The following is a 13,909-nucleotide window of genomic DNA, read 5'->3' on the forward strand; positions in this document are numbered from 1 at the left end:
TTTTAAAGGGTGTTTTCTTGTATGAGAAGCTGGAAAGGGAGATGGCACCAATTACTAAATGGAAATAAAGCAAGTCTGAGGGATGGTACTCAGGAGTTCAGTCTTTAAAACATTATGTGTGAAATGCTTGTGAAAATATGAAAAATGTAGACAATGTAACATAAGCATCAGGAGAATAAAACTGTGGACTGAGCTAGAGATAAGAATTTGAGTTGTTTGCTTAAAAGTGGTACCAAAAGCCATGGAAATGCATGAGATTACCAAAGGAGATTGTGCAGCTGAAGAAAAATAATGCCTATGGAGCCTTAGTAATTCCAACATTAGAAGTCTGTGGACAAATAGCCACCTCTATCTAACTAGTCTCAAAGAATTTATGTCAGTGAGCAATGCCAATTATAGTCAACCAGATAAGAAGATTAAGAGCCCCTAATGTAGGACAAACTGCAAACCTTTTAGTTGCATGTCCCATAACTGTCAAACAGATACAATTACAGTTCTACATGCATCAGAGCCCAGTAAATGTGGCTCAAGAAGTTACCGGTTATTGACTATCAAGTACCACCTAGGTCCTTTGCATGCATTAGGAGAAGTCCCTAGAGAATAATGACTAATCACATGGCACAAAGTTAAAAAAAAGATCTACAACTTTGGTCCCAGGTAGCAGCATTGTGGCCATGAGAAACAATGGCAGCAGATGTCAGACTCCAAATCTCTCTGTTCAGCATGTAAAAGATAGACTCCTTCCATTTCTCACTTTGAACTAAATAAGATCACAGGGTTTACTGGCAGTTCTAGGATGGGGAAGCCTCAAGATGATACTAGGTTTTAGCTAAAAGGACAGAAAAGTACTCAAATGAAATATTATCATAGATATACACAGAGCTGACAGTGAGTCATAGGAGTTAGATATATGTAACTAGTATATTAAATAATCTTATTCAGTATGATACAACCTAAAAATAGTCTTTTTTCTCCTTAACATTGTGTTTCTGTCTGTTATATTGTATCTCCTATCCCTGAAGGTGGGTTGCAGTGGAGACAAGCTCCTACTTTATAAACAGTGGGACAAGAGTGTTTCCTAATGGCCAGGGCTGATATGCAGGAGGTACAGTTAGAGCCATTTTAATTGGACCCTGTACTTTGAGGACTGCCTGCCAGAGTGAGGCCACAGCATGAGAGAGAAGCTATATTGGATGTACCAAAACAGGAAGTCAGGGTTATGCCTTTTAGGCTAACAAATCTCTTCAAATAAACCCTTTTTCTGATCAGTCTAGCCTGCAGATCTTCTATTATATGAACTTTTTATGTCTCAAGACAGCTTTGGCCACTTTTTAGTCATTCTACTTAGAATGTTTGGGATCTTATCACCTACTATTTTCAGCATTATGTATCCAACCATATTGCTAGACAACAAGATCTTAACCCACTAAACAAATACTTTGTCATAGATGATATTATCCCCAAGTGAGAAAACTGAGGCTCAGGGAGAGTAAGCGACTTGCCCAAGGCACAGAGTTGCAGAATGGGATTTGCTCCAAGTCCTGTTGAATCCCTAAATTGTTTCACTTACGGTGAGCCATGTTTCAGAAATAAAGCCAGATGGAATATAATTTACAACCTACCCACCATATTAATGTTAATTAGTTAATTTCCACATAATAAATTAATGTACTGATTTTTTTTTTTTTTAACCAGGGAATGAATTAGAACCACTTTTTAAAACTACAGACGCCGACACTCCAATCCCAGAACTCTGATTTAAAAGTCTGAGACAGGGTTTGCTAATCCATATCTGTTTTCATTTTTAATGCAGAAGGTCCTGGGTCAAACTTTCAGCTTTTATTTAGTATGTTATCTGAAACTGTCTTAGAGTGTACTGGGGCTTTTAGTGAATAAATTTGTTGAGAAATCTGCAAACCTAGAAAGTAGGTAAAGGATATTCACTTAAAGTAAAATGGAGAAGGAAATTATATTGTTGGAGTACACATTACTTGGGTACACAAAGAATAAGGGGGATTCCTGTAAGTATTACAAAACCACCACAGAGGCAAGTATAGCAGTGATTATGGACTTCAATTCACCTGACATCTGCCTGAATTCTGTCAATTTGATCAAAGTATAGCATAGGTAAATTCCTAATTTACCTTGCTCATAACTTGATCTCTTCAAAAGGAAAAGACACAACCAGCAAGATTTTTTATTTAAATCAGCACTTGCTAACAGCCCCTAAGGTTGTCTCTCCTATCTTTTCACTAAAGTACTATATAGACATAAGAAAAGATGAACCCACACCACCATTTGACAGACTACTTAAAGCAAACATCCAGAAAGAATCTCCACAAAGCACAGGAGAGATTAATTTAGTTTGTCCTCAAATGAAAGCCTGAGTATGTTTTTTCCCTCAACATGACCTCCAAATATAAATCTGAAAAGTTGATTCAGTCATGACTCAAAGAGATAAAGAGACTGAAGAAGACAATCCAACATCTTGTCTTTGAAAAATATAGTCTGGATAGACAACACCTCTTTTAAAAGATGAGTAAGTAGAAAACAGCCAACATGAAATCTATAAAATATCATTTTTAATAAACTTATTTAAGATCATAAATTTTTTCTGAATACCACTTTATCTGCATCTGACAAGTTTTGATATGTACTTTTATTACTGTTGATTCTAAAAAGTTTATAACCCAGGAGTTATTTCTGGAATGTTTTTCGGTTTCCAAACACCTTGTTTTTCCCTTTATTGTTAATTTGTAATCAGATTGTTTTAAGATAAAGGAATATGCTTCATGTCTACTTTTTAAAAATTGTTGAGGCTACTTATAAGCCAAGACATAGCAATATATACTTAAAAAAAAAGTTTTATATCCTGTATGCATGACTTTTGTGATTTATCCTAGATTGGTATTATTGGCCTACAGGCTGGTCCAAAGATAACATAAAGCAGAAAAATTACAAAATCTCACATTACCAACAATGAACAGGAAAATTAGTTTATGGACCAGATGAGTTTGGTCTCCCAGACACTGAGCCTTTTGGTGATTGCGGGCTGCATAAGAAGACCAATGTTTATGATCCTCCAAGTCCAAAAGATGCTCCCCAAAACTAAAACCCACTCCAGCAATACAACTATCTGGGATTTTAATGTAAAGATTCTGTATATTTTTCTACTGAATGTTAATATTTTATATTTGGGAGAAAAACAAGTTTTTACAAGATTTAAAGTTATGATTAGCAAGAAGAAAATGTCCTGTCAGCCAGTCCAGACTTTGACGCTGACTGCTTCTGGAAGGACAACTGAATGATGACTTGTCCACATACAGAATTAGAACATTAGACAACAGATGAGGTCTGCTTCCAAAGAGCATGAAGAAATAGCTCACGTTTTGATATATTTGTAGTGACTGCCATTTCTCACTAGAGAAGAAGAGTTTCTGTGCTGATCATTGGCAGCTGACAGTACTATACAGGACTAGGTTCATCTGGGTAAGAGATGTTATGGGTTGAATTCTGTTTCCCCTCCAGATTCATATGCTGAAATCCTTACCCCCAGTACCTTAGAATATGACATTATTTGAAATAGGATCATTGCAGATGCAATAAGTTAAGTTAGGATGAGGTCATTTTGGAGTAGGGTGAACCCCTAATGCAATATAATTGGGGTCCTTAAAAAAAAAAGAAGACCATCTGAAGAGACAGAGACATGGAAAGAATGCCATGTGAAATTGGAATATTTGAGTGAAGAATCTATAAGCCAAGAAACACCAAAGACTGCCAGCAAACCACCAGAAGCTAGGAAGAGGAAAAGAAGGATACTCTTATAGATTTCAGAGGCAGCATGGCCTTGCCAACACATTGATTTACAACTTCTAGTCTCCAGAACTAAGAAAAGAAATTTCTGTTCTGAGCTATCACTTTGTGATACTTTGTTATGTCAACCTTAGAAAATTAATACAAAAATGTTTGCAGATATTTCTCAGTGAACCTAATGAGTTCATAACAGCATCACAATGTAGGAAAATTCAAAATAATATTTTTAAAAATAAAAGCAAGATTGCCAACTCAGGGCTCTAGAGATTCAGGGCAGCTCCCTGATGTGCCCACTTTGTCTCAGGCCCCTGGACCCTTCCAGAAGGGGACTCTTCCTTCCTGCTTACCTGGTGGAGTCCCAGGAATTCTTCACACCAAGTGGCAAGCACCCACTCCTGAAAGCTCCTTTGCCTGAATCCTGCCTCCATGTCTTTGATTGCAGTCAGCTATCCACCTCCCACCTTGCACCTTCTGGTCTTCATTTCCTACTGAGACATCAATGCTGGACATTGCCATCGAGATAAGACACCTTGGTTCCAATCCTGGCTCTGCTTTGAAGCAGCTGCAACAATGGGCAAGTCTCTTTGCTCTCAGACCCTTGGTATCTGATCTGTACATAAGGAGGTGGGCTCAAAGCTTTCCCATCTCCGCAGCAACACTGGCACAGACTGTAGGACTTCAGCACGAGCTGTGTGTCCCTTCTCAATAGGATGGACGTGACCCAGAGAAACTGAAGGATTAGACACTGTGTGTCCCCCACCCAATAACATAGACATATGATAAATAAATAAATAAAAAATAAATAAATAAATAAATAAATAAATAAATAAATAAATAAATAAAAGCGGGATAAAGACAAATCAAGCGTTACCAGTTTAGTCTTATTTTGGCTCTTTTGTCTATTAAATGGCAGGAAACTTTACTGTTTTCAAATAAGAAATTTTAAATGGCACATTTTGTTCTCTAGAGGAAATTAATTCATAAACGTTAAAACTCATTACAATGCAAAAATAAACAAAAATGGCATATAGGGCACTATACTTTATAAAATCAGTTTTATTCTTAAATTTGGCCCGCTACGAGAGCTCTGCTATGGAACACATATTTTGTCCTGTTTTTTATAAAAGCACATAATAAATACATTTAAGAAAAAAACAAATTAATTTCTTTTCAGAAAAAAAGGTGTATTGGTTATAAATTTTTTTTTTTTTAAGAAAGAAAGGTATATTTATTTAGCTGAAGAGAATCTGAGAATTTTGATACTAAGTATTGCTAACATATACAAAGGCTTAGACTAGTTTTGGTTCACACTCTAATCAATAATGGATTACCTACTTTATCTGGGAAAAAGTAGAAGTATAGGTAGCTGAAGTCTGGAAAGAATTACTATAAGTTGGAATTTTTTAAAAAGAAGAAATATTTGTTCTCAGCAATGTGAAAATAACAATTTAAAAGGAACTGACTCATGGATGACAACAGGTCTAACGAAGTTAACATGTTAGACAAAGGTTTTCTCTGACATGTTTAGAAAAAATTTATAGCACAAGGAAACCCAGAACAAAGACAGAATGTTTTATGTTCTAGTTGAATCTTCTCTGCATTCTAGGTATTCTCCAAATGGCATTTTTATGGTAAGCTGATGATGGCTATCCCTTCAGAAGCCATCAGTGTTCTTCTGGCATAAGCCATAGAGTTACAGCTGACAAAAGGCATTCTCTATCCATGGCAGCTTGCTCTATGTCACCAGGGACAACATTACAAAACATAAACTGGTACACATGGAATTTCCTTAAATCAAAAGAATCCAGTCTAGCCCTTCATTCTTTAATTGCCACTTCAGTTTGTGCTTTACAGAATATTCTGTTGCCTGAAACATACTCCAGACCACTCTGATCCCATAGTGACTATGTTTGCAAGGTTGTTTAGAAAGAGAAAGAGAACACCAAATTTCTTACATTGTGTTCACATATGAAAAATGGAAGACAACTGTCAGTTTTCGAGGTCTTTGGCTAAAGTTTCACAGATGAGTTGTAAGGTACACTGGTACAAAAAAAAAAAAAGCATTCTTTTTCTTTGGCTTACAAACGTTCAAATGGTTAACGTCCACAAGAATTAGATCTCCAATGCCTAAATCTGCTGATTCCATGGCACCACTTGTAATTTTACTATTCTACCAATGTAGGTTGGTAATGTTTCTACAAAATTAAGCGCCTGGAAGTTTTTGTCTTTAGCAAACTCCAGAAAGTCATCCTATAGTGTTTTAAGTAAAGGAAAATCCTTGCTGAATTCCTTGACCTCCAAAGAAAGATAGAGAAGATAGTGAATGTTAGCAGAGTACTCTTTCAGATGGGGTCTGTGATGGGGGACACTATAAAATTATTTCTGGTATTGTTTATGACAGTACTCATTTCAGGCCTCTGAGAGGCTTCCAGTAGCATCTTCTTTAACAATACCTCCCACGCTATATGATACCCAAATCACTGGCCTATCCCCAACAGCAGCAGCTCTGAGCTTCCCAAGAAGTTCTTTGCTCCTAAATGCAATGGACTTTCTTTCTGTAGGGCACCTTGCTCTCCAGTCACTAAGAATGGTGTCACTCTCCACAGATATAATTAAGACAGCAGGACAGTCTCTTGCTAACCATATGTGGTGTACCTGGTTTCGACCACTGAAACCTTTTCAGTTAGAACCTGGTCACTATCCTGCTGGTGCCACATTTTGAACGCTACAACCATAAGGCCATGAATAAAAAAGACAACGTCTTTAAGGGCTAGCACACACATGCCATCCTGGTATTTGTCTTGCACAGTCTCTCAATCTAGATTAGCCCAGGTTCGGTTGGCATGTGAGGCCTCCATGATGTCGCAAGACTTCATTGCTTCTGCCAGTATGGAAACTCAGCCTCAGAATGTTTTACTAAAGCATCTAAACAGAACATTTCCACTGCAGCTGAAGGGACTTCTCCAAAGCACTTGCCATAAGAAAGTCCATTTCCTCTAAAATACCATAAGCCACCCAGATCTTAGGGTGCTGAATCCCAAAGCAGTTTAAGCCTGTATGAACTGTTTCTTAAAAGAGTTGACCATTTACTTTAAATGATCATTGTCACAACAACCTATAAAAATTATTGTCATATTTTAAGATTTCAGATAACTAAGCATATAAGTTTAATATTTCTATATATCAATGCATCACAAATAAGAATAAGCTACTGAAAATTCCAAATCCAAAAGGATTATTTGTGGAGTTTTGGAGAAACATGGCAGACTCAAAGATGTCCCCAGATCTCTCCCCTTGAAACAACAATGAGCTAAACATGTAAAACTCAACAAAAGACACACAAAGTGCACACCAGCATGTCTGAGCATGGGATCTGCGCATACGAGTTATCAAATTCAGAATCCCAGGTGTCAGGAGATAGACTGGGAGAAATAAAGAATTTGCCTCTCACAGCCACTGGAGCTCCCTGTAGGAGGAAGAGGAGGGAAGAAGGTGTGGCAATTTCCACGAACAGCCCTGCCGGGGAGAGTTCTGAGTTCCACGCAGCTGAAGGCAGGGGCCAGTCATCAGGGCAGAAAGCAGAGAAGTGGGATGGCATAGAAACAACAGTTGATTTTTACCAGCAGTGGATGCAAAACTGAAACTGAACACAATCCCCAAACCCCAACCCAGAGGGCCCTTACCCCTGTATCCTCCGAGATTGAACACTGCGGAACACAGAGGAATCTCAGCAAACACTACCAAAACTGTCGCTAACACTGACAAGGGCTGAAACTGAGAGTACGAGCGTAATTAAACATCTATAAGAAAAAAGGCATTATTAAGGCTTTATATAAAGGAGAGATCCAAGAGGCTTAGATGCCCCCTACTGGAAACCAAAAGAAAAGCATCTTCTTTGCAATAGGCTGAAGAGAGACCTTTATATAATAAATCTTTCGGAAAAAAAAAGCTGAATACACTTCTGTTAATGTCCAGGCAGAGAAAGGGTCCATTAAACACCATGAACAACCAAGGTGACAAGGCATCTCAGAAAGAGAAAGTCTCCAGAAAATAAGCTTACAGACATAGAAATATACAACTTAAAGGGCAGAGAATTCAGGATGGTACTTCTGAAAAAACTCAGTGAGTTCCAGAACGAGTCATATCAATAATTTCAGGAATTGAAAAAAACAACTAGATGAGCAGAATGAGTTCTTTAGCAAGGAGATTGAAACCCTCAAAAAGAACAGAATAGATTTTTCTGGAGATAAAAAAAAAAAAAAAAAAACACTGCAAGAGTTGAAAAATGAAGTAGCAAGCTTGGGAAATAAAGTTAACCAAATGGAGGAAAGGGTCAGTGATATCGAAGACAGAAATCTAGAAATAAATCAGAAGGAAAAAGGGAGAAACCGAAGAATGAAAAATAATAAAAGATAAATACAAGAACTAGCTGACACCATCAGAAGAGGAAACATAAGAATAAAAGGCAATATCAAAGATGAGGAAAAGGAGCAGGGACTAGAAAGCATTTTCAGACAAATAGTTGATGAGAATTTCCCAAATCTAAGGAATAAGCTAGAGCTTGGAATTCAAGAAGTCAACAGAATACCCAATTATCTCAACCCAAAAAGGCCTTCACCAAGACACATTGTATTAAAATTATCAAAAACCAATGACAAAGAGAATTCTCAGGGCAGCTAGGGAGAAGAAAACAGTAACTTGTAAAGAAAAACCCATTAGATTATCCTCAGACTTCTCAGCACAAACCTTACAAGCCAGAAAGGAGTGGAATCACATATTCAAAATATTAAGTCAAAGGAACTACCAGCCTAAAAGACTGTATCCAACTAAGCTCTCCTTTAGAGATGAAGGAGAAATTAAGATCTATACAGACGTACAAATTTTGAGGGAATTCTCCACTACAAGGCCTGCACTACAGGAAATACTGAAAGGTGTCACCTCACCTAAAATAAAATGACAAAAAAAAAAAAAGAACCATAATTAGGAGTAAGGTGACTATCAGGCAAAAGAAGCAGAGCAGTGCAACCCTTACTTTATAGACTCAAAGTGAAAGGGTAGAAAATGATATTTCAAGCAAATGGCATTCAGAGAAAAACAATAGTGGTGCTAATATCAGATGAAATAGACTTCAAAATAAAAAATGTAAAGAAAGATACTGAGGGACACTTCATAATAATAAAGGGAATCATGCACCAAGAAGACATAACACTTATTAATATCTATGCTCCCAAACAGAAAGTATCGAACTATGTAAAGCAATTACTAACAGAACTAAAGGGAGAAACAGACCAAAACGCTGTCATGGTAGACCTAACTACCCCACTGTCAGATATGGACAGATCATCCAAACAGAAAATCAATAAGGAAATAACATCCTTAAATGACACATTAAACCAACTGGACATAATTGACATTTACAGAGCCTTCCATCCCAAAACAGCTGCTTATACATTCTTCTCTAGTGCACATGGAACATTCTCAAGGATCAACCACAAACTGGGACACAGAAGTCGCCTCAACAAATATGAGAGGGCTAAAATCACACCAACAATATTCTCTGATCATAATGTTTTGAAACTAGAGATCAAAAAAAAAAAAATCAGGAAGAACCACAAATAATGGAGATCAAGCAACATGCTACTGAAGAATAACTGGGTCAGAAAAGAAATAAAAAAAGATATCAAGAAATACATAGAAACAAATGATAATAATAGTACAACATATCAAAACTATTGGGACATGGCAAAAGTGGTCATAAGAGGAAAGTTGATATCATTACAAGCCTATCTCTAAAAACAAGAACAAGCCCAAATAAACAACCAAACGGTTCAACTTAAAAAATCAGAAAAGGAAGAACAAATGAAGCCTAAAATTAGCAGGAGAGAAATAATAAAAATTAGAGCAGAAAGAAATGAAATTGAAAACAAAACAAAACAATAGAAAAAATAAATGAGACAAAGAGCTGATTCTTTGAGGTTAATAAAATGGACAAACCCCTGGTTAGACTCACTAAAGAAAAAAGAGAAAGGACACAAATAAACAAAATCAGGAATGAAAGAGGAGAAATTATGACTGATATCGCAGAAATACAAAGGATCATACAAGAATACTATGAAAAAGTATATAACACAAAATTTAATAACCTAGAAGAAATGGGCAAGTACTTAGAAAAATACAACCTTCCTAGACTGAATCAGGAAGAACTAGAAAATCTAAATAGAATGATCAGCAGTAAGGAAATTGAAACAATTATCAAAAACTTACCAAAAGGTAAAAGTCAAGACCAGAAGGCTTTACCAGTGAATTCTACCAAACATTCAAAAAAGATTTAATATCTATTTTCCTCAAACTCTTCCAAAAAATCGAAAAGGAGACAATACTTCCAAACTCATTTCATGAGGCCAATATTACCCTGATATCAAAACCTAGTAAAGATAACACACAAAAAAGAAAACTACAGACCAATATCTCTCATGAACACAGATACAAAAATCCTAAATAAGGTGACTAGCGAACCGAATACAGCAGCATATTAAAAAGATTATACACCACGATCAAGTGGGCTTCATCCTAGAGGCACAGCGATGGTTCAAATCGATTAATGTGATACACCACATAAACAAATAAAAAAATAAGAATCATATGATCATATCAATAGATGCAGAAAAAGCCTTCAACAAGATACAGCAACCATTTATGATCAAACACTTAACAAAATCAGTATAAAAGGAAAGTACCTTAACATAATAAAGGTCATATATGACAAACCCTCAGCCGACATTATACTTAATGGTGAAAAACTAAAAACCTTCTTCTAAGGTCAAGAACAAGGCAAGGCTGTCCACTATCACCATTGTTATTCAATATAACATTGGAGGTCCTAGGGAGTGCAATCAGACAAGAGAAAAATATAAAAGGCATCCAAATAGGAAACGAAGAAGTCAAACTGTCACTATTTGCGGATGACATGATTCTCCATATAGAAAACCCTAAAGACTCCATAAGAACACTCCTAGAAACAATAAGCAAATACAGTAAAATATCTGGATACAAAATCAACGTTCAAAAATCCATAGCGTTCCTATACTCTAATAATAAAGTGTCAGAAAAAGTGGAAAAAATAATTCCTTTTGCAATTCCACCAAAAAGAATAAAATACCTAGGAATAAATCTAATGAAACATGTGAAGGACCTATATAATGAAAACTACAAGACTCTATTAAAAGAAATCAAAGAAGATACAAAGAAATGGAAAGATATCTCGTGTTCTCAGATTGGAAGAATCAACAGAGTTAAAATGACTATCTTACCTAAAATAAAGCATTATACAGATTTAATGCAATCCCAATCAAAAGCAAGGGAAGTAAGAGCAAAAATTAATTAATGGGACTACATCAAACGAAAAAGCTTCTGTTCAGCAAAAGAAATCATCAACAAGGTAAAGAGACAACCATTCAAATGGGAAAATATACTTGCATGTAAAACCTCTGATAAGGGCCTAATATCCAAAATATACAAAGAACTCATACAACTCAATAACAACAAAAAAACAAATGGTCCAATCAAAAAATGGGTAGAGGACTTAACAGACACTTCTCCCTAGAGGACATATAAATGGCCAACAAATATTTGAAAAGATGCCCCACATTGCTGGCTTTTAGGGAAATACAAATCAAAACCACAATGAGTTACCATCTCACACTTGATCAACAGGACAAGTAATAACAAATGTTGGAGAGGATGTAGAGAAAAAAGAACTCTCATACACTGCTAGTGGGACTGCAAATTGGTACAGCCACCATGGAATACAGTATGCAGGTTCCTCAAAAAACTAAGAATTGATCTAGCAATTCCTCTGTTCGGTATTTACTCTGAAGACTTGAAAAGATATTTGCACACCAATGTTCATAGCAGGCATTATTCATAGTGGCCGAGAAATGGAAGCAACGGAAGTGTCCTATGATAGATGATTGGCTAAAGAAGCTGTGATACAAATATACAATGAAATATTATTCAGCCATAAGAAGAGATGAAATACTGCCATTTGCGACAACATGGATGGACCTCGAGATAATCATGCTAAGCGAAATAAGCCAGACAGAAAAAGCTGAAAATCACATGATATCACTTATATGTGGTATATAAACCTAAAAGCAACAAATGAACAAGACAAACAGAGTCTCATGGACATGGACTATAGATATTGGTTAGCAGAGGGTAGCGGGTAACAGGAGGAGGTACATAGATGGGATAAAGGGGGTGAAATATGTGGTAACAGAAAGAAATCTAACTGTGGGAGGTGAACACACAGTGTAAACATATAATATGCCTTATTGTTAAAGTGTACAGCTGAAATTTATTGGATTTTGTTAACCAATGTCACCATAAAAAATAAATATTTTTAAAAGATTTATAAAATGTATAAAGTTTTGCTATTGCAAAAACAAAATCAAATCTATCTGTGTTACATATGTATATAATAAAATAATAAATTGGATAATCCATGTACATAATTGACATATAATAAACTGGCCACTGATCAAAATTCAATATTTCAACTCTAGTATTATATTCTTTAAAATTAAGAGAGGTATTATTAAATAGAAATCTTAATTATACTAGAATACAACTATCAAATATCTTATTAAGATTTTTATCTAATTTTACGTAACCTACTCAATGAAACCAAGCACTCAGTAGTTCTAAATTACTTGTGTTTGTTGTACCGTTGAATCTGACCACAAAAATTCTAGTATTCAACACTAACATTAAATGAATTCTGGTCTTAAACACTCTAAACATTGTTAACACAGCAGTGACATATGAAATCACTTCTACAATATAATAATGTTTCTGTACATTTATATACCATACTAGTCAATGATTACCTGCCATTATTGTACAGTATTTGGTTAGAAATGGTTACTGCCATGATAGGCTCTCACATATATCCCATCAGGAAATATTTTGGAAGATATAATTAATGAATATGTCATATTCTTTGTTACCAGTCTCATGTTATAATATGTCCCTCACCCCTTTCTTACTCATAGCAAACTATACACCTTCTTCAACGCAGTATCACACGAATTGACCTACTGCTTTCCTGCATCACCATTTGTAGAATGGATATACACAGATATAAAAATAAAAACTAGCACTACATATGCCTGGTATAAATATGAAAAATATAATTTTAAGTGAAAATCACACTCCCTGATATCAAACTATATTATAAAGCTACAATAATCAAAACAGTATGGTACTGGTGTAAAAAAAAAAAACAGATATATACATCAATGGACATGAATAGAGAGCTCAAATAGAAATCCTCCCTTATACAGTCAATTAATGTATGATAAAGGGAGTAAAGATATACAATGGAGTAAAGACAGTCTCTTCAATAAACAGTGTTTGCAAAACTAGACAGATACATGCCAAAAAAAAAAACCTGAAATTGGACTTATTTACACCATATACAAAAATAAACTCGAAATGCGTTAAAGAGTTAAATTGTAGACCTGAGACCATAAAACTTCTAGGAAAAAAGCACAGTCAGTAGTAAGCTCTTTGACATCGCTCTTAGCAGTATCTTTTTGGAGGTATCTCCTCAAGCAAGAAAAACAAAAGAAAAAATAAACAAATGAGACTACAGGAAATTAGAAAGTTTGTGCACAATTAAGGAAACCATCAACAAAACAAAAGACAACCTTCTGAATGGAAGAAAATATTTGCAAAGGATATATCCAATAAAGGGTAAATATCCAAAATATAAATGGAACTTACCAGAAAAAAAAAACATCCAATAAAAATGGGTAGAGGACCTGAATAGACATTTCTCTGAAGAAGACATATGGATAGCCAACAAGCATATAAAAAGATGCTTGACACCTCTAATCATCACAGAAATGCAAATTAAAACCACAGTGAGATAGCACCTCACACCTGTCAGAAGGGTTACCATCAATAAATCAACAAATAAGTTCAGGCAAGGATGTGGAGAAAAGGCAACCCTCATACACAGTTGATGAGATTGTAAATTAGTATGGAGTTTCCTCAAAAGATTAAAAATAGAGCTGCAATTCAATCCAGCAAT

At 35.6% G+C, this 13,909-nt stretch overlaps 1 pseudogene; it reads right to left on the reverse strand.

Moving 5' to 3' along the window:
- Positions 1–5,802: 5,802 nt before the first annotated feature.
- Positions 5,803–13,909, reverse strand: part of LOC120595054 (protein SERAC1-like) — a 29,936-nt pseudogene continuing 21,829 nt past the window's right edge.

This window comes from Pteropus medius, unplaced genomic scaffold (genome assembly GCF_902729225.1).
Source record: "Pteropus medius unplaced genomic scaffold, Ma_sr-lr_union100, whole genome shotgun sequence".
In the NCBI taxonomy this organism is placed as follows: Eukaryota; Metazoa; Chordata; class Mammalia; order Chiroptera; family Pteropodidae; genus Pteropus; species Pteropus medius.